Genomic DNA, 21,984 nt, shown 5'->3' with positions numbered 1-21,984 from the left:
TTATTAGTGTGCTCCATGCTCCCTAACCTCGTACCCTTCAGATTCTTTGGCTGCTACAACACCTCTGACTGTTGGCCAAGTTGCCTGGAGCTGTAGTGTGAAACACCTGGAGGGCACTTTGTGCGTTCAGGAAGGCTGGTGTCATTGCACAATCAACCACTCTGCATCAATGAAAGATTGTGGCTAATCCACCTGCAAACCTACTAATTTGATGGCTGTCAATTTCACTGTAAAGACTCTCCTCCCTGAAAGAGAGGGGAGTGGTTGTGGACGGGAGCCCGAGCACCGCTCCTAGCAGGGGGCGTTGCCCCCTGCCTCCAGCTCACCTGGCTGGCACTCACGCCCCCCCCCGGTGGCCATCCAACCAGGTGCCATGGGGGGGGGGCGTGTCCAGCAGCCTTTATGCTGCAGTGCCAGTCTCCCTCCCGGCCTCATTTCTCTTTGTCGTCCTGAGCGAGTCAGGAGGATCCTCACCTCCGTGTTCCTGCATAGAAGCGGCCACGTGGAGCTAACTTTGAAGAAGACTTCTGAGAAAGGGAAGTCTTGCCCTCAAATCCTCCTTCATTACTTTTGCGATTACTTTTTCCTTTCTCCTTGTCTTTAAATCCTCCTTCCTCCCCACCATCATTCTTCTCCCGGTAGTTGTATTGGAAACGCAACCCTGTTGCCCCACAGTAAGAAAAGCTAGAGCTGGGTGTTTTCTTTATTCCATTTAGTTTTAAAACTTCCCTGTGCTCCGGGCTTGCACCCCCCCGGTTGTTTTAAAAGTGTGCTTTTCTCTGTGTCTGGCTGGCGATTCATTCTGTTGTGCCATAGAAACGCCATTGCTGTTGCCCCATAAAAGGAACAGGAAGAATTGTAGCTCAGTAGGAGTGCGTGCAAAAAGTCCCAGGTATAACAGGTAGCATCTCTTAGTAGAACTTTGGGAGACTCCTGCCTGAAACCCTTGGAGAGCTGCTGCCAATCAGCGGTATCAAGCTACATGGACCAATCACCTGACTTGTTATAGGGCAGCTTCCTTTGCTCCTTAAGAAGTTTGTTTTCACAAGAGAACAAGTAGTGGAAATTGGGGGCTTATGGGTCCAGATCTGTGTGTCTTCAGCCTTGCAAACAAGCCCACAAAACTTTAAAACATTAACAGCACATCCTGCCCACAAATACATTGATTAGAAATTGTTGCCTGCTAGCTCTTTGGGTTGCCATAGATGCGCCATTGTTGTGCCGGCCTTAAGGCAGGGGGACAATAGCTCTTCAGCCTTCTCTTTCCTAAGAGGCAGAGTTTCCCCAGGCTGCTTCCCCAGAGTTAATCTTTTGTCCTTTGTTTTACCGGATTAGGTGATTGCCAGGCCTACATACTTTGTTACTTGGCAGCTGTTGCATTCAAAACCACCTGGCTTTTTGGGACAACATTGAGCTTGTTTGGCTTGAGGCTTCCCTGTAATTTTCCTGCTTCTGTGTGGTGTTTCTTTATTTCTTTAGCAGCTAAAGGTTGCTGAGTGTTGTTTCCCATTGTATAGTAAAGTAAGGCCTAGTTCGCAGCCTGGTTTCATTAATGGATGCTTTAGATTCTGCTTCCATGAAATTTACTTTTGTAATGGGAGTGGCTTCTCTGTTTTAAGAGAGCAGCTCCAAGTGTCTAGCTGCTGCTCACTTTACTTCATTATTTAGCTGCTGATCATTTTATTTATGTATTGTGCCGCTGGGGCACCATAACTCTTGGGACTTAGGCTTGGTACATTGCTACTGATACAGGGATATCTTCATTAAGGATTGTTTATCATTTTATGATCTTATAAAGGTATTATATATTTGATTTAACTGCACAGTGATAATACAATTGTCTTAAATATTTAGATGCGTCTATCCACCTGGCCAATTTGTTTGGTGTCAAATAACTAAATTTATAGACATATAGAAGCGGAACAGTCAAGTGATGAATAATTATTTCATATCATCGTCAGTTACGGTATACAATTGATAGTATCAGTAATTAATTCTACTTACAGTGGTAATTGATTGAACAAATAATACTGGATTGGATTGTAATAAATAACAATAATAATAAATAATAACAATAAATAGATAAATAAATAATAGATAAATAATAATAGAATGATAACAACAACAACAATACTAATATTAATAATAATAATAACATTAATATAAAGAGTATTATTATATATAAATTATATATATATATATATATATATATATATATATATATATATATATATATATATATTTGCTTTCGTAGATTTTCACGGGTACAGGGATGCAGGTTTTGGTGTCCTCGGGTGTCTTCCCGTGTAAAAGTTATTTATATATATATAAAAAAAATAAAAAAAAAAATAAGTGGAATGGCATCACATACCAAGATTAAATTGATTGATTAATTAAATAAATCTAAAGATAAATATATAAATAGACAAATAAAATTAATAAAAATAAAAACAAAATTTATAATAAATAATTGACATGTATTGCGGAACCCTCAGTTGCTTAGATCATGGTGACAATAATGCCAAGGTTGCAGGTTCGATCCCTGTATGGAACAACTGCATACTCCTGCATTGCAAGTGGTTGGACTAAATGACCCATGGGGCCCCACACAATTCTAGAGAGCCCGGATAGCTCGATCGGTTAGAGCATGGGGCTGATTATGCCAAGGTTGGTGGTTTGATCCCTGTATGGAACAACTGCATATTCCTGCATTGCAAGGGGCGGGACTAAATGCCCCTTGGGGTCCTACACAATTCTAGAGAGCCTGGATAGCTCAACTGGTCGAGCATAGTGCTGATAATGCCTAGGTTGCGGGTTTGATCCCTGTATGGGACCCCTGCATATTGTATGAGATATTATAATATGAAGTAGGAAGCATCTTTTATATATATACACATATAGTAATAAATAACACACGCACGCCGCACATACTAATTGGATAAACTATTGAACATTGAAATTGTTATTTATTATAAGTAAATCAATCGTTAATTAGTACATTAGTTTCTGAATCTATAACATGTGCCTGTACAACCGCTTGTAAACAGCAGCACGTGTTTGTGGCAGTAACTTTAGCGCGTTATCCATGGCTCCTAAGAGGAAGTGCTCTGCGGCGGAGTCAGCTCACACCTCAGACTGCATGGGTGCCACATGGACAGGATAATAACACCAAAACTATTTCGCACTACCTAAATGCCTTTAGATCGTTCATTGATGATTATGAGCAGCATTTATCCGAGCAACCCCTAACCCCATGCCCTCCGCTGCTACCCCTGATATGATACTAGATTCCCAGGTGGTTCCGGAGAGCCTGCCTTTCACCCAGGTTGATGACCTCCCAGGCACCTCTGCCGCCCTCTTCAATGTTTCTCAGTTTTCTGGCGCAGGCCCAAGCTCTCTGGCAGTAACTGCGGCAGTGAAAACTAGGCCTCTGGCCCTCAGAATCTGCATTGGGTCGCCTGTGCGGAGGCCGCCGGCCTGTGTCAATAACCCTGTTGCGTCCAGTTCTTCCGGTTCTTTGCAGAATATGCAGCCCGCTTCCAGGATCCATCTAGCATGCTGGGATCTAATTGAAGATGGCACCTGGTCTGTGGTGGTCGTCCCGTATGTTGAGAAGAAGCCATTAGATTCTTATCGCACTGGTAAGCCGGACCTGAGAAGGGAGCCAAAGCACAAGGTCAAGGTACATTGGGAATTCAATAAGGGGTCATGCCAAAGGCAGTCTTGTAGGTATCTACACGAGTGCGAGAGCTGTGCAGGAGTATTTCCAGCCGTGGCGTGTTACAGTAGGAAGCAGCCCTTTCGGGAAGGCGGGGTGCCAGTGCCAGAGAAGCCCCCGCAGCAGGGAACAGACGATAGGGACCCTCCGGGTCTAGCATTTTCCCTGATCCAGCTCCCTCCTCTCCACATTCTTCGATTGAAGTCTTCGATTGGGCACTAAGACTTATCCGGATTTTTGGTTACGTGGCACTCTTGGCAAAATGTGACATGGAGTCAGCCTTCTGTCTATTGCCAGTTCATCCCAATGACTCTCATTTGCTGGGATTCAAATTGCAAGGGAAATATTACATTGTCAAGGCTATGCTGATGGGTTGTTCTGCAGCCGGCTCGGCCTTTGAGACATTTAGCACTTGTTGGGACTGGGCCTTGCGCTATAGAACCAACTCACCTGGGGTGACACGTTTCCTCGGTGACTTTCTACTCGTTGGGAAGCCCAATACTGGCGAATGTGCCTCCCTTCTGGAGGCCTTTTCAGCTTTGGCCCAGGAGCTGGGAGTTCCCCTCACAGCAGATAAGGCGGACCATCAACAGATCTTACTTGCCTGGGTATAGAGCTTGACACAGCAGCTCAATCCGCCCGCCTGCCAGTGGGAAAAATAGTTGCCCTTAAGGAAACAATTCGTCAAACCCTTCCCGAAATAATAATAATAATAATAATAATAATAATAATAATAATAATAATAATAATAAAAGTCGCACTTAGACAGGTCCAGTCCTTGCTAGATCATTTCAACTTCGCATGTAGAGTAGTTTCACCAGGCCAGGTTGTCAGCGGGCCTCAAGCATCCGCACCATAGAGTAAGACTTCTCAAGTCGGTCAAGGCGGATTTTGAGATGGGGATCAGATTTCTGGAACACTACAACGGAGTCTCCCTATGGCTGGAAATCCTTAATTTGGCCTCTGATTTCCAGGTTCCCTCCAATGCGCCTTCTGTGCCCGCCTAGCCAGGCTGTCAGTTGGTCTTAGACACCCGCACCACAGGGTCTGCCTCCCCAGGTCGGTCAAGGCAGATCTGGAGGTATGGACGACTTTTCTGTAGAACTACAATGGGGTATCTCTATGGCAGGATGTCTTGAATCTGTCATCAGACTTCCAGGTCCAATCGGACGCAGCTGGGTCCTTAGGCTTTGGCTTGTACTTCAAGGGGTGCTGGTGTGCACTACGATGGCCGACGGCATGGCAAGGTCAGGCCATCATGCGGGATCTCACCTTTCTTGAGTTCTTTCCAATAGTGGTGGCCGTTCACATCTGGACAGAAGATTTTCGAGATCACCCCGTGTGCTTCAGGACCGACAACCTGGTGGCCATGAACATTCTAGCCAGGCAGTCATCTTGGTCTGAGAGGATCTCCTCCCTTCTGCGGGCGTTCGTCCTTCGGTGCCTTGAGTACAACATAATATTTAAAGCCAAATTCGTACCCGGAGCCAATAATGACATAGCCGAAGCCTTGTCTCGATTTCCGATACCTCGCTTCCGGTTGCTTGCACCTGGAGCACAACTGTTGCCTTTCCGGAGCACCTGTGGAACGTGGGAGACGCAAGTGATACAGGGAGTATTGGCGTCCGTGGCACCCTCCACTCTCAGGTCCTACAAGAAGGCCTGGTGTGATTTCCTTGGTTTCAGGTCTGGGTTATCTGGGCTCTCACATGACGTACCTCCTACCTCTGACGATGTCTTGCAGTACCTTTCCCATCTCTATGATCTGGGACGTGCTCCTAAAACGTTAAAGATTCATGTAGCCGCCATCAGCTTCTTTTCAAATGCTACATTTGCTCATGACCCGGGTAGCGACTTCTTGATCCGTAGAGCCATTGAGGGTTGGGGCAGGTTACAACCTCACAGGGCCGAGGGCCGTAAGCCGATTCCTTCCGAGTTGTTATCACAGATACGCATAAAACTCAGGTCAATTTGCTACGCTATCGCCTTTTTGGCGCGCTTAGAGTTGGTGAGGTGGTGTTTGAAGTTAGTGCACGAGGTCCAACTGTCCTGTGCGAGGACGTGCAGTTGTCCGATTCTAACATGACAGTGCGTATATGTCAGTCCAAGACTGATCAGGCTGGTAAGGGTGTCCTAGTTAAGCTCACGGCGTCGGCACAGCAGGGCCCATGCTTGGTAGAGGACACTATGCGGTACCTCTACCTCAGACCGCCCAGCCCGGGTCCGTTTCTGGTCCATGAAGATGGGTCACCCTTGTTGAGGCACCAATTCACCAGAGTACTTCGCAAGGCTATTGAGGCTTGTGGTCTATCCTCCCAGGAGTACGCTGCACACTCATTTAGGATTGGCTCCGCAACCACGCACCTGGGGCTACCGGCGGACAGGATCAAAGAAATGGGCCGGTGGGAAATCCAATGCTTATAAGTCTAATATGCGACCTGCAGCGCTTTACCCTACTTATCCGCCTTTTCTTTTCTGTCTTTTACCCCCAGCTATGCTCAGGAGAAGCGTGTGGAGTTGCGTCCACAGTATAGTTCATTGGGCCCGCGTACAAGCAGTGAGCTGCGGCCTTGCACACAATCTTGGCCTTCCACATGGTGTTCGAGTTTCCTGGTTTTCGACAAGAGGCATGCGTTGGGAGGAGCTTATGCCATTGCTGTGGGAGAAAGTAGCCAAGTGCGGCCCTCCCAACATCCTTGCAATTCATTTGGGGAGAATGACCTCGCCAACAGAAGGAGTGTGGACTTGTTGTGGAGCATAAAAAGAGACTTGAATGCATTTGCAGCCTTGTGTCCCAGAACAGCGGTGTTCTGGTCCTGCTTCTTGAAAAGAACTGTTTGGCGCAGTGCGCAAAGCTGTATGGCCATTGAAAGAACCAGGAAACTCGTAAATCGGGCGGTAGCCCGTTGGGTGCGCTTTATGTATGGCCGAGTCATTTATCATGACCGTATCCGGATCGGCGACCAAGCTTTATACCGGAATGACGGCGTCTACTTATCGGATCTGGGGAACGACATTTGGTTAGCTAGCATCAGCAGAAGCATCTGGGATTGGTTGCAGCGTTGAAGGTATTGGCGGCGAGCCTTTAGCTCGGGTGGCGGTTAGGCATTGGAATAATGTGTTGTGGTGTGTTGAAGTGCTAGGTGTGGCCATCGCCTATGCCTTCAATTTCTAGGGGTATTCCGTTAATGGAATCTGGCGGTCGTGTATTCCGTCCGAAGCCTGCTTGGCGGGAGGCCATGGCACGACCCTCGGTGACATCAGGGGTGAGCCTATAGTTGGATTAGCATCAACTGGTGATGAACCCCTGGTGAATAAACCCACTTGTTTCGCGATCCAATGCCTAAGCCAATACCTTTTCATTGCTGTAATCAATAAAGTTGTGGCCTTTTCTAGCCCATTAACCTTATATCACGTGTCCCTGTGTCTTCATTTTACTTCGCGGGGGTCGGGTCCTCGAACCACAAAGACTCTCCTCCCTGAAAGAGAGGGGAGTGGTTGTGGACGGGAGCCCGAGCACCGCTCCTAGCAGGGGGCGTTGCCCCCTGCCTCCAGCTCACCTGGCTGGCACTCACGCCCCCCCCGGTGGCCATCCAACCAGGTGCCATGGGGGGGGGGCGTGTCCAGCAGCCTTTATGCTGCAGTGCCAGTCTCCCTCCCGGCCTCATTTCTCTTTGTCGTCCTGAGCGAGTCACCCACCCTCCACTCCCTTTGAGTTAGGGCTTAGGTCATTGGCCTTGCTATGGACCTTAGGTTGGTCGCCCCGGTTGCCCGGGGGGCCTGGTAGGAGTTTTTCCATTTGGCATTAGGCTTTTTGGTTTTTTCGCCTACCTCGTAGCAATCGTCACAACTTTTTGGTGGTATTGGTGGGTAGGTTAGGCATTGGAATAATGTGTTGTGGTGTGTTGAAGTGCTAGGTGTGGCCATCGCCTATGCCTTCAATTTCTAGGGGTATTCCGTTAATGGAATCTGGCGGTCGTGTATTCCGTCCGAAGCCTGCTTGGCGGGAGGCCATGGCACGACCCTCGGTGACATCAGGGGTGAGCCTATAGTTGGATTAGCATCAACTGGTGATGAACCCCTGGTGAATAAACCCACTTGTTTCGCGATCCAATGCCTAAGCCAATACCTTTTCATTGCTGTAATCAATAAAGTTGTGGCCTTTTCTAGCCCATTAACCTTATATCACGTGTCCCTGTGTCTTCATTTTACTTCGCGGGGGTCGGGTCCTCGAACCACAAGCCTACGTCCACCTCAAAGGACACTCAATAAAAATAAATAAATAAATAAATAAATAAATAAATAAATAAATAGGGGGCTTAGATTCATGGAATCTATTTCGTCATGTCCATTGATGCAAATCCAGACTACTCTGAGGACGGCGAAGATGGGATACAGTGCATTCTTCTTTACTAAGTGTCATGAATTCCCCTGAATAATTTTTAAGGATAGTTGTTTCTGCTGATATCCAAACAAACATTCCAGGAATCAGAGGCATGGTTGTTGCGGTGGAGGAAGCTGAATAGCTGTTCAATCATTTTAAATATGTACTGGCATGTCAAGGAGTCTTGATAACAATGAGCGTAGTTAACTAAAAAGAAGATTAATTGCAAAAAACCCCAGATTCCATCCGAGCAGCAATCACAGCCGTCCATCTATAAACCAAATATCTCCCTTCTAAGGGTGGGTGGGTGTTTCCTACAGCTGCCGAGATCTTGGGGAACAGGGGGTCAGCTCCTCCCCTTCTCTGACAATGCTCTTCCGTTGTCATTTCCTCCCTCTGAACTGCTTTCATTTCTAGTCTCTGTATTTTGTACTTCGCTGGCACACTATAATCCCCTGACTTGCAGTTAACTCTATCTCTTCCTGCCTGCTTTCTCTAGCTGACTGTAAATCTTCCCTGGGTGCTGGTTCATTCATGACATGGAGATTCATACTCAGATCTTAAGCTACATATCTTTTTACTTCTAGGCATCCTATATGTTCTTGTGATGACTCCCCTAGCGTGGAAGACAATGAAGAGCATCTGAGCAGAGGAGGTTGGTTTGAACTGGAAGATCCTGGGGGATGGAGCAAAAGGATGATGAGCTTTTTAGATAGTCTCTGTGCTTTGGCAGCTTTCCTTTCTCCTCCAATGAATTATTTAAAAGTCCTTCTTCACTGAGAAATGAGATCCGCACCATTTATTGTCTTGATCATAGTTCGCTAACATCTTGTCTTGAGGGCACATGGGAGAGCAGGGAAGGGTTTTCCAGGCATTACACATAAACTAAGGCCAACCACACACATCACTCCATTCCATGGGCTTCAGCAGAATTGTCCTTTCGAGTGTGATTTGGGCAGTGAGAGGGACACCTAGGATGGCAACTTCGTGGTCAAGATGGCTTTCTGTTTTGGCTGTTCTGTCCATGCCAAGTCCTCCTATTCCTTTAATTTTAGTGGACAAGAATTCAGCAGGTGTAACTTTGCTAACAAAGAAGTATCCATGATGGGAAGTTTCCGACCTGGTGAATGTCTGTCTTTTGCTCAGATATTCAACAAGGTGAATACTGCTCAAAGAAGATGAGAAGGCAATCAATAGAGGACTCAGGAGGAGGTTGTGGGAGGGCAATAAGGATGAGCAGAGACCCAAGAAGCATGCCCTCGGAGGAAAGGTTATAGTCATATCCAACTGATTTATATTCTGAATAGAGCCACTGGAATTAATGTAAGCCATTTTCATTCATTTCAATGGGCCTACTTGAACTGGCACTAACATTGTATACAGGTAAACAACACAGTTTAGCCTTGAGAAAGGAAGAGTGAAAGGGAGAGGAGAGCTCTCTTTATATCCATGGAGGGCTGTCAGTTGGAAGATCGTAAAGAATCATGCTTTGCTGCCCCAGAGGAGAGGAGTGGATCTTACAGGTTAAGTTATAAGATGGCAAATTTTGGTAGAACTTTAGGAGGCTATTTCTGATGGTGTAATTTGTGTTGTTTTGGGGAGTGAGAGAGCAAGTCTGCCCCTTCTTTTTTTAGAAAGCCACACGTTGGGGATGCTTGTAATGAAAGGGACTGGACTAACTGACTTCCAAAGACCCTCTCAGCTCTCTAATTCTGTGATTCCTGCTTTCTTGAAGGCTGATCTTTCAGAGAAATGAATCACATGCCCTCTACTTTCTACTCACAGATGCAGAGGAGGCTATTGCTGAAGACAACTGAGAAGCAGATTGCTATCAACCCAGATGCTCAGCAGGTTCACCAAAAGATCTCAAAGGCACACCTTCACTGCATGATACCTCCACTCCATTCCTGTCTTCCATTAGCCCTGAACCCTGATTTCATGGGCAGTCACCCCAGTTGCCTCAAGGAACCTGTCAAAATTCAGCAATTGCAAATAAATTGTGGGCTTCAAGCCTGTTTGGTGTCCTGAATGTGAACCTACAAGATGTTTACACAGAGGTGCCCCCACATACTGGGCCCTCCAACCTACTCTGAAAAGAAGAAACAGCTCTGCAAAACATTTGCATATGCTTCATGTCATATTCAAAGTGGTGTCCCCTTTTTAGTTAAATTGTTGGGCCCAAAAATTTACCCATGTCTGTCCATGCAAGTGAAACTTTTCTCCAGAATTGAATCTCCTAGGAGAAGAGGGTAACCTGTTGAATTTCTCCCACACACACACATCTGTTAAAATCACCAAGAGATCCCAACTAGACATGTATACAGTTTTACATTAATCTAAATATACTGTGAGTTTTCACTGAGTACCCAGTCTTTAGTTTCTGTTTTTTTTAAGAATAATTTTTTATTAACCGACCAATCACATCAAATCAAACCAAATTACATAAATTCCAAATTACACAGCCGAATTTTAAATTTTTGTTGGGGGTACCCATATTTCAAGTTCCGAAGGGGATCCAATCAACTTCTTGCTTCTTACTGCTGTTTTAATGGCCACAAATCTAACCTTATGATGTTCACAGTACTATCCAGTCCTTTCTTATTGTTTTTCCACATCTCTTGTTGTTATTTTCATATATGTTTCCTTTCTCTTTGTGACCTCTGATAGTCTCCACAAGCTGGTTAGAACAGTTTGTAATCCTCCGTGGATATTTTTTTTAATTATCCAGTAGCCATATCCAGACGTTTTCCATATAACATCACTTCCATACATCAAACAGTCTTAGCGTCATTAATCTTCACCAATCTGCCTCCTTTCTCAAAACCTCTGAGAAGATTCACCAGGAATGCAGTCTTAAAACAAGTCCGTTCTTCCTCCCAGCTATAAATCCTTTGGCAAGATGGCGACTCCGAATTAATTCCTGCGCCATTCCAAAAGCTCTTATTGCTTCTCGATCTCCATAAAGCATACTTTTGGTTAAAGTTTATCTCCACACAGACCTTAATCATCCTGCTTGGGTCAGTTTAACCGACGATTCTAATGAGGAGGGGTTCTTGTAAATCACATAGAAGGAAAGTAAAAAAGGTCCCCCCCCATTCAGTCCCATTGTTGTCAACATACCCAGCCTTTGGTGTATCTTCATCGTAAAATATTCCTGTTTCTCCAACCCAAATTGTTATTCCAAATTGCTGCAGCAAGTGCGCAATCAGAGACAGCGTCCAGGAGAGCCGAGGTCCACACGGGGGCATTCTGCCTAGGGCCCTCACACCATTCTTTCAAATTAGGGAGTCATTTATGGGCACAGGAGGCAAGGGCAGTGTTCCCCATTTCCTTGGGGCAACAAGGGAGAATGTCTACTCCCATAACAGCCTCTTAATTACCCCGTGTGGGTCGGAGAGATGGTATTGTCGGCCATCTTCCAATGCGCCCCTAGTGCCCCCCAGTCTTTAGTTTCTGAACAGCAGGGGACTTGCCTAAGCCTCATTGAACTGTTGTTACATTTTGCATTTGCTATTTGGCGTCAGGGAATCCTCTTACACCCACTCACACTTATTGCAGCAGATCACTTCCAGGGAGTATCTGATTGCAGAGAAACCCACCCCAGGAAAGACGTGTACTTCTTGCTAGTAAAAAACATAAGGACAAATTGTGGTTATTCAAAGGGTTGCAACTTGAGGATGAGAACAAGGCACTAGAGGGGTGGGGGTTCTGCTTCATAACTTTGTTTCCAGTGGGAACACAGATCGGCTTCTGAAAGAAAGAACATGAAAGCTCCAAGTCTGGGTACCCTTCTGGCTTTGGGCCCTGGACATCAGTCCCCCTGTACCTACCTCTTGGAGGCACCATGTCTTTTGCATGCTTTCAAAGAGCCCTTCTGAGCACATGCAGGGTGCATTTCTATCCATGTATTCTTGAGTAGAATCACAGAATTGTTGAGCTGGAAGGATCCCTGAGGATCATTTAGTTCAAGCCCCTGCAAAGCAGCTTTCCCATATAACGGGAATCAAACCTGCAACCTTGGCATTACCAGCACCACGCTGTAGCCAACTGAGCTAACTAGGCTTATGTCAGCTGTGTTCTGGATGAGATCAAATAGTCAGAAATACTAAAAGAGAAGGGAGCCCAAGATGGATATGCGTGTTGTCGGCATGTCCCACAGCATGCTGATGTCAATCACACACCCTGTGGGCCATGTATGCACCATGTAATAGAACCTTGAGGGATGTCCCCTTCATGTAGATAGAAATAACCAGCTGCAGATACATAATATTTGGTGGGGGCAGGACTTTGTTTGCTAGTACTACAGGTGAAAAAGATCTAGGGGTCTTGGTAGACAACAAGCTAAACATGAGCCAAAAGTGTGATGTAATGGCAAAAAAAGCTAATGCTATTTTAGGCTGCATCAACAGAAGTATAAACAAAAAAAATTTCCTTCCAGTAGCACCTTAAAGACCAACTAAGTCAGTTCTTGGTATGAGCTTTTGTGTGCATGCACACTTCTTCAGATACGTGTATCTGAAGAATACGTGTATCTGAAGAAGTGTGCTTGCACACGAAAGCTCATACCAAGAACTGACTTAGTTGGTCTTTAAGGTGCTACTGGAAGGAATTTTTTTTTGTTTTGACTATGGCAGACCAACACGGCTACCTATCTGTAACTGCAACAGAAGTATAGTGTGCACTTTAAGGGAAGTAATAGTACCATTTTATTTTGCCTTGGTCAGACCACACCTGACGTATTGTGTTTTGTTATGGGTGCCACAGTTGAAGAAGAATATTGATGAGCTGGAATGTGTGCAGAGGAGGGTGTCCAAGATAATCAAGGATCTGGAAACCAGGCCTTATGAGGAAGTGTTGAGGGAGTTGGGTATGTTTAGCTTGCATAAGAGAATGACAGGAGATATGCTAGCCATCTTTAAATATCTAAATGGCTGTCACATGGAGGATGGTGTAAGCTTGTTCTCTCCAGCTCTGGAGGGTAGGTCCAGAACCGATGGCTTCATGTTACAAGGAAGCAGATTCTGACTCAACATTAGGAAGTAGATTGTGATGGAAAGAGCTGTTTGACAGTGGAATGTGTTGAATGGTTTCTTTAAATGTAAAGGTTCATCATTGTTCCACCCGATGTGTATGTTTTTCAGGGGCCAGAGCAAGGGCCAGAGCAAAATAACAAGATCCAGCTTTACAGCTGTGAAACATAGCAGGTGCTGCTGAGTTGTATTGATTAAGCTGTGTCAGCATTTGGGTGTAGTATATAAGGAGCAGCACCTAGCTCTCTCATTTCCCTGGGATATGGGTTGATGGTTGGGTCATGGTTAAACCTTGTTTAAGTTATTTTTGAGTCCCTTTTTAATGCATGGTCTCCCCAGCAAGCTCTCTGCAGCGCTACTAAACTGCAAATAGCCAACAGAATGGACTCCTTCAAGTGGTGAAGAAGCCTCCTTTAAGTAGGGATATATATCACTTAATGCCTGTGAGTCACATATTTATAGATGGTTTGACTGGTTCAGCTTCTTCTACAGCTAGCAGTAGAAAGCAGAGGAAGGGGAGAGCAGCTGTAATCTGAGCTCTGACCAAAGGGACAGACAGCTGTGTGAGAGCTCCGATATTGAGCTAGACTTTGGAATGCAGGAAACATTCTCTCCCGAATATTGAAGGATCTCAAAAGTGGCAGAAATGCGTGAAAGATACCAAAGAGAAGGTGGGGGCTTCTATGCTGGGGAAGGGGGAGCAGCTCAGTCTGGGCAACTCCATTTTCTGGGGAGAATGATGAGTAGAGGAGCTCTGTCCTAGTTTGTTCTTTTGGCAATAAATAATTAACAGCAAGTCATCTTGCGTTTGTGGGAGAGACCACAAAGAATGAAACTATCTCTGATGGGGAGAATCTCAACGATAAAGATGAACATGCTACCAAGAATATTATTTTTGTTTCAAACAATTCCAATAGCTTATGGAAAAGGACACTTCAAACAATGGCAAAGGGATATATCAAAATTTGTATGGCAGGGCAAGAAACCTAGGATTAAATATAAATTGTTAACAGATGTAAAAGAAAGAGGAAGACTTTCCCTGCCAGACCTAAAATTATATTATGAAGCATCCTGTATCTGTTGGCTTAAAGAATAGATAGGTTTGGAAAATCCAGATATATTGGATTTGGAAGGATCTGATAATAGGTTTGGGTGGCACGCCTATCTGTGGTGTGAGAAGGTGAAAATACACAAATGGTTTCTGAATCATATAGTAAGAAAATCATTATATTTTACATGAGAAAAGTATAAGAATTTATTGGAAAATAAGACCCTGTGGTGGATATCACTGCTAGAAGTATTAGCAGTTAAAAAATTAAATATGGAAAGAAGATGGTTGACTTATAGTGAGTTGTTGATAGAGGAGGAAAACCAGTTGAAATTTGAGAAATATGAAAATATAAAGCATATGTTTACGGACGTGATCCAATATCAACAAGTAAACGATATACAGTGGTGCCTCGCAAGACGAAATTAATTCGTTCCGCAAGTCTCTTCGTCTTGCGAGTTTTTCGTTTTGCGATGCACGGTTTTCCATAGGAATGCATTGAAAATCAATTAATGCGTTCCTATGGAAAAAGCCTTCCCCCGACCTCTTCTGGCGGGCGGCATTTTAAAATCGCCCGGGACAGCGGAGGACTTCTCCGCTGTCCGGGGCGATTTAAAAGCCCCTGGGAAGGCAGGCAGGGGGGACAAAGGCTTTCCCGCCCGGCCGCCCGGCTTCGGGACATCGTTCCGATGCCGGGCGGCTGGGGGAGGCTTTCCTGCCCCACCGCCCGGCATCGGGACGATGCCCCGATGCCGGGCGGCTGGGGGAGGCGTTCCTGCCCCACCGCCCGGCATCGGGACGATGCCCCGAAGCCGGGCGGCTGGGGGAGGCGTTCCTGCCCCACCGCCCGGCATCGGGACGATGCCCCGAAGCCGGGCGGGGGGGGGAGGCTTTCCCGCCCGGCCGCCCGGCTTCGGGACATCGTTCCGATGCCGGGCGGCTGGGGGAGGCTTTCCTGCCCCACCGCCCGGCATCGGGACGATGCCCCGAAGCCGGGTGGCTGGGGGAGGCGTTCCTGCCCCACCGCCCGGCATCGGGATGATGCCCCGAAGCCGGGCGGGGGGGGGGAGGCTTTCCCGCCCGGCCGCCCGGCTTCGGGACATCGTTCCGATGCCGGGCGGCTGGGGGAGGCTTTCCTGCCCCACCGCCCGGCATCGGGACGATGCCCCGAAGCCGGGCGGCTGGGGGAGGCGTTCCTGCCCCACCGCCCGGCATCGGGACGATGCCCCGAAGCCGGGCGGCTGGGGGAGGCGTTCCTGCCCCACCGCCCGGCATCGGGATGATGCCCCGAAACCGGGCGGGGGGGAGGCTTCAAAAGCCGTCCGGGGGCTTTTAAATCGCCCCGGACAGTCCCGGGGCGATTTAAAAGCCCCCGGTTAGGCAGGCAGGGGGGGCAAAAGTCTTTGCCCCCCCTGCCTGCCTTCAAAAGCCGTCCGGGATAGCGGGAAGCGCTTCCCTGCTATCCCGGACCGCTTTTAAAATGCTGGCGGTGGGGAGCAAAGCCTTTCGCCCCCGCCGGCCTTCCTGGACCTCTTCTGAAGTCCGGAGGGGGGGGAAGGCTTTGCTCCCCACCGCCAGCATTTAAAAAAAGGTCCCCGAGATTTCCCTATGGGCTTTCGTCTTGCGATGCAAGCCCATAGGGAAAATCGTCTAGCGAAGCGTCGCAAAAACCGAAAAACCCTTTCGTCTTGCGGGTTTTTCGTCTTGCGAGGCATTCGTCTAGCGGGGCACCACTGTATTTAAAAGAGATAAAAAAGCAGGCTTTGGGAAAGAAATCGCAAGACTACAAAAAGATTTGTTGGAGAATAATGAAAAGGTTCTATCAAAAGTATATAAATTGCTGTTGGAGTGGGAGACAAAAGATGAAGAAGTGAAATCAGTAATGATACATTTGGCAAAAGATGTAGGGCATAATATACAATTTGAGGCATGAGAAAAGTTATGGAAGGTTGATTTAAAGTTTACAGCATGCTGTGCGTTAAAGGAAAATTATATGAAAGTGATGCATAGATGGTATTTAATTCCAGTCAAACTTGCAAAAATGTAGCAAAAAATGTTGAATAAGTATTGGAAATGTAAAGATAATGAGGGTACATTTTTACCTATGTGGTGGACCTGTAAATTGGCAAAAGCTTATTGGGAAATGATATATAATGAGCTAAAGAAAATGTTTAAAATAACTTTTATTAAAAAACCAGAAGCTTTTTTATTAGGTGTGATAGGAGAATAAATTCCAAAGAAGAATGCAACGATAGCGACAAGAATGTTATATGCCCAGAGCTGGAAGGTAGAAATGACCCCATCGAAAGAAGAATGGATAATGAAATCAATGGACTAGGCTGTAAGGGTGAAAATGACTGGGAAGATCAGACACCAAGAGGACAATAAATTCAAAAAAGAATGGAGGAATTTTATAGCACATTTGAAGGAGCATTGTAAACACTTAAAAAAACTGGCAGGCTTAGAGTAGCACTGGTGTTATTGACGTTAGAAACTTAGATTCACAAAATGTTTAGGGGCATGCGAACCCCTGCGTCCGCGCAGGGAAAAAAACCACTGGAAATACTTGAAGAGAAGGGAGTTCAAGCTGGACAGGAAATTCTTAAAGATGAACTATTGAAAGTACAAATGCATGTTGTTGTTCAATATATTTATATTTATAAATATATTATATTAACATAAATATATAAATATAAATATATTTATAAAAGGGAAGGAACTTAGGGGATGCTCATCAGATTTGCTGATGACACCAAACAGGGGGGTAGAATGCCAAGGAAGACAGAATCAGGATTCAAAATGATCTCAACAGTTTGTGGAACTGAGTCAAACACTAACAAAATGAATTAAAATAGGGACAAATGCAAAGTTGTACACTTAGGGAGGAATAACCAGCTGCACAAACATGAGATGTGGGGGGCGCCTGATTTATCGAGTAGTGAAGAGGATCTCAGGGTCTTAGTAAACAACAAGCTTAACATGAGTCAACAATGTGATGCTGCAGTAGAAAAAGTGAATGACATCCTAGTGTGCATCTGCAAAAGTATAGTGTCCCGATCAAGGGAAGTAACAGTACTGCTCTATGTTTCCTTGATCAGACCACACTAAGAGTACTGTGTCTAGCTCATGAAGTTCAAGAAACGTATTGATAAGCTGGAATGTGCGCAGAGGATGGTGACCAAGATGATCTCCAGTACGGTGTCCAGTTCTGGGCAACACAGTTAAAGAAGAATATTGATAAGTTGGAATGTATGTTCCCTTGCCCTTGCCCTCTCTCACACACAACATTTAGAAAAGAAATGCACTTTTAGGGGCTGGAACTGCAATTTGAAAATGCCCTGCAAAGTGTGACACGGACAAATAATGAAATGGAAGGTGTAGAAATACCCTGCAAATAATCAGGAAGGAATGTGGGATGAATGCAAATTGTCATGCACTGTCCACACAGCGTCCCCTGTAGGGATGCTTAATAAATGCCAGATATCCTCTGACCCTCTGTGTGATCCTCTGTGTGAGCTTTGTGGAAGGAAATTGTGAGGAAGCCTCAGCTGAATGCATCACCTGGAGGAGACCCCCTCAACCTTTGATTCGCAGGCACCAAGGAGAGCCCATGTAGTGGCCAGGAGCTGTTGAGCAGCTCTCTTCATGGGCACTTAAGGCAGGCAGAGGGGCAACGGATAGGATCCAGGGCTGGAGTCTTCCTTCATCCCAAGATCCTCCCCCAACTGCAGTCCATGTGGCATCTATCAATACAGCCTCTGCTCCTCTGTTTGGTGACAAGGAAGAAGACAATGTGTTCTCAATTCTGCAGGATTTCCCTGTGTGCAGCAAAGTGGAGACAATGTCGAGCTCATTCAAGCACCACAAGGCAGGGAACAAAACCATTCCTGGCCCAATGAAGCTGCAAACACTTTCTGTAACAGACGCCCATATCACCCCATCTTGCCAAGGTTGTCCTGGCTATTGATTCTACCTGTGTTATGGTTCGTCTGTTAAATTGCATTGCTGTTTGGAATGAGACCTCCTCAGCAGATGACGTGTCTCATTTGTAGGTAAAGGTGACTCTCCACTTATGGTGGGGTTGAGTTCCAGTGACAGTGCCTAAAGTCAAAATGGGAGGTAGTCAAAACATGTTGGGTTCAATGGTAATTGGGATTGCAAAAGTTTCCAACCCACCTGATGCCCACACCCATTCTGCCCAGTTTACAACGTAAGTTTCAAGTTGCCTGTTCTAGAACTCTTTCATGGGTACCTGAAGTAGGCAATCAATGTTAAGGAGAGTCTGTGGAGCAGATGTAAAGTTCTGTGGTGTAGCTGTGGTGTTAGAGGGATACGGAATTTGCTTCAGATCTGCTCCTCCCCAGTCCTATCCCCACATCACCACCCTGCTTCAAGTCACATCACCAGCATATGGTCCTGTCCTTCTGAATTAGCACACAGCCAACCAAGCAGGAGTGCAGGAGACCAGCCAGAGCAGAAGGAGACCTCAAGAAAAGAAGGGTGCACAACTGCCAGCAATCAGCCTAATCTCCTGCAGCCCTTAGCCTAATTTCACAGGGCTATCAATGAAAGAGGAAAGAAGGGCCAGGGGATGTCTTAGGGAGTGGGAGAGGGAGTAGGAGAGCAAGGGAGAGAAGGAGATGGCATAAACAGAGAGAAAGGGAACTGCCCCACCCACCAGCATGGGGCACAGGGCATACCAGGACTTTGGTGGACTGGATGATATTTCACTGTTTTTGAATGTATTTGCATTGCCCTGCTTTTCAAATTGCTCTCCCTGGGCTCCTTGGGGAAGTTAGGCAGAATAAAAGTGCATATGTGATATCAGTTGATTGGCAGCTCACCTGTGAGGAGAAAGAAGAGGGGAGGGGAAGCATACCTTCGAGAGATCAGCTGAAACTTTCTCTACCAAGCAGGCAGCAATCACAGAATTTGAGATCTGGATGGGACTTTTAGTCTAATGCCTTGACATGGCAGAAATCTGTAGCATGATATTCTCACTCACAGCTGGTCAACCAGACTAGGTGCAGACTCGCCCTCTCATCCCCAAACATCCATCCTTAGGGAATTGGATCCATTGTCTCAATGCTTTTACCACCACAAATTGCCCCCTAGCATTCCATCAAAATCACCCCCCCCCCGATAACTTAACCCCATGAGATCCACTCTTGCCCTTTAGGATTGCAAGGAACAATTTTGGCCTCAATTTTAATCATGGGAGGCAAAAGCAGATTTATGGATGCATAGAACTGGATATGAAATAACTGATTGGTTCAAAATTGGGAAAGGAGTACAACAAGGCTGTATATTGTCTCCCTGTTTATTTAACTTATATGCAGAATTCATCATGTGTAAGGCTGGGCTGGATGAATCTGAAGCTGAAATTAAGATTGCTGGAAGAAATATCAACAACCTCAGATATGCAGATGACACAACCTCAATGGCAGAAAGTGAGGAGGAATTAAAGAACTTTTTAACGAGTGTGAAAGAGGAGAGCTTTAACTATACGGACCTTTGTGAATATAAAGGAAAGATTAATTACGGAAATAGCAAATTGGCTTGGGATGGAAGAAGAAGTAGGAAAGGCAGTTAATAAGGCCTTCAGGATCAAATGTAAGTCAGAAAGGAGCGAAACAATTACCAGGAGATTGCTTTGTCTTCTTCAACTCAAATAAAATGAAAGATTTGATTTTACGAACCAATCGAGACAGGAAATTATGCAGAAATGAAAAATTCATTATAATTTATAAATAAAAGCCTAAAAGATTTTTGAAACGAAGAGAAGAATATAAAAATATTGCTCTGATGTTGAGGAAAAAATGAAATTTGGTATAAGTGGGAATTCCTGGAAGGGATTTCCTTTTTTTACAAGGACAAGAAATTTACGATCAAATCTACCCAGGAGATAGGGAAATTTATGAGAAGATACGGTAAAGAGTTGGGCAAGAAGGAAGAGGATGTGCCACTGGAAGAAGAAGAAGAGATCTGAGATTTGAGGAATAAAGTTTTTGTATTTAATTATCAATAAAGATGGGTTTGAAAATAATATCATGGAATGTGAATGGTTTAGATCATAGAGTTAAGAGGCATAAAATTGAACATATATTATCAAAACAGAATGCAGACATAATTTGTATACAGGAAACACATTTGGCAAAAAAAAAAAAACACCAAGAAAGAATTCTTAAAAATAAAAGATTAGGGAAGGAATATATATCAGCAGATGACAGTAAGAAAAGAGGGGTGGCTTTGTATATAATTGAAAAATACGAATCAAGTCAGATTTTTATAGATGACAATGGAAGGATAATAGCAGTAGAAATGCTAGCACAAGGTGAAAAATTAATTATGGTGGGAATCTATGCACCAAATGATAAAAAAGCGGACTTTTACAAAGAGTTAGAGGAGAAGCAGTTTGAATTTATGGACCAAAAAATAATACTAATGGGAGATTTCAATGGGGTAGTTTCCCTACAGATGGATAGAACGGAAAGGAAATAGGTAACGAATCAAGGGAAACTGCCCCAAATTTTTTTCACACTGGTGGAAAACAATCATCTAATAGATATATGGAGATTAAAACACCCATTAGAGAAACAATTTAGCTACTTCTCAGAACCAAATCAGAGTGCTGGACAGACTGACTATATTTGGACTTCTTGAGATTTGTCAATGAGAGTAATAAAATCCGAAATTCTTCTGAAAACTATGTCAGATCATAATGCAATAACATTGGAGATGAAAGCTAAGGAGGAGACCTTATTAATTGGCGATTGAATGATGGGTTATTAGATAAACTAAGGAGTGGACATTAATGTGGTATGGGACGCCTCAAAGGCTGTAATAAGAGGATTTTGGATACAGCAGAACTCAATCCAAAACAGATTGAGAGAGAAGAAAGAAGAGTTATTAAAACAAATAGTATGCAATGAAAAGAAATTAGCAACTAATCCAAAAGATAATCAAGATAAACAAAATATAAAAATGTTGCAGACACAATTTTCAATACTGATAAACCCAGAGATTGAATGGAAAATTAAATTCTTAAACCAAAGAAGTTTTGAGTTCGCAAATAAACCAGGAAAATTGTTAGCCTGGCAACTAAAGAAGAGACAAAAGCAGAATACGATAACAAAACTAATAGTGGAAGGGAAAATAATAGAAAACCCAGGAGAAATAAGGAAGAATTTTCAAAGATTCTGTAAACAATTATATAAAAAAGAAAGAGAAGATGAGGAAAAAATAGAAGAATTTCTAGAAAAGAATAGGTTGCAGAAAATTCCCACTGACAAAAGGAACCAATTCAATTCCATTATTACAGTGGATGAAGTAAAAGTAGCAATAAAACAAGCAATAATCGGAAAGGCACCAGGACCTGATGGCTTGACAGCCAAATATTATAAGAAATGTACGAAACAACTGTCAGCTCCTTTAATGGAGGCAATGAATAACATTCTAATGGGGAACAAATTCTGGAGACTTGGAAAGAAGCCCATATCACATTGATTCTCAAACAAGACAAGGATTTGAGGCAAGTGAAAAGCTATAGGCCAATCTCGCACCTAAACAATGACTACAAATTATTTGCTCGTATTTTGGGCAATAGGCTTAAGAGGTATTGGGAGAGGAGATTGGAAAGAACCAAACTGGATCTTTACCTGGTAGACAGATGAAAGAGAACGTTAGAAATATAATTGATATAACTGAATATCTGGATTCCAGGAGAGACAAGCAAGCCATCTTAATGTTTCTGGATGCTGAAAAGGCATTTGATAGTGTGTCTTGGCATTTTATGAAAAGAAAT

The 21,984-nt window shown here is 44.7% G+C and overlaps 1 long non-coding RNA gene across 2 annotated transcripts in view; it reads left to right on the top strand.

Moving 5' to 3' along the window:
• LOC309376992 overlaps positions 1-21,984 on the top strand; it is a 59,044-nt gene that overhangs the window by 25,919 nt on the left and 11,141 nt on the right. Inside the window, exons 3-4 of one of the 2 annotated variants that reach the window (XR_014171337.1) lie at positions 8,690-8,757; positions 9,888-10,112. This is a non-coding gene — a long non-coding RNA (uncharacterized lncRNA). Of the gene's footprint in view, positions 1-8,689; positions 8,758-9,887; positions 10,113-21,984 lie in introns of those variants that run through there. The other variant, XR_014171336.1, reaches the window with a different exon arrangement.

Source organism: Podarcis melisellensis (assembly GCF_964234715.1).
Source record: "Podarcis melisellensis genome assembly, chromosome: 8".
NCBI classification, from domain to species: Eukaryota; Metazoa; Chordata; class Lepidosauria; order Squamata; family Lacertidae; genus Podarcis; species Podarcis melisellensis.
This window is presented reverse-complemented; position numbering and strand designations above follow the sequence as displayed.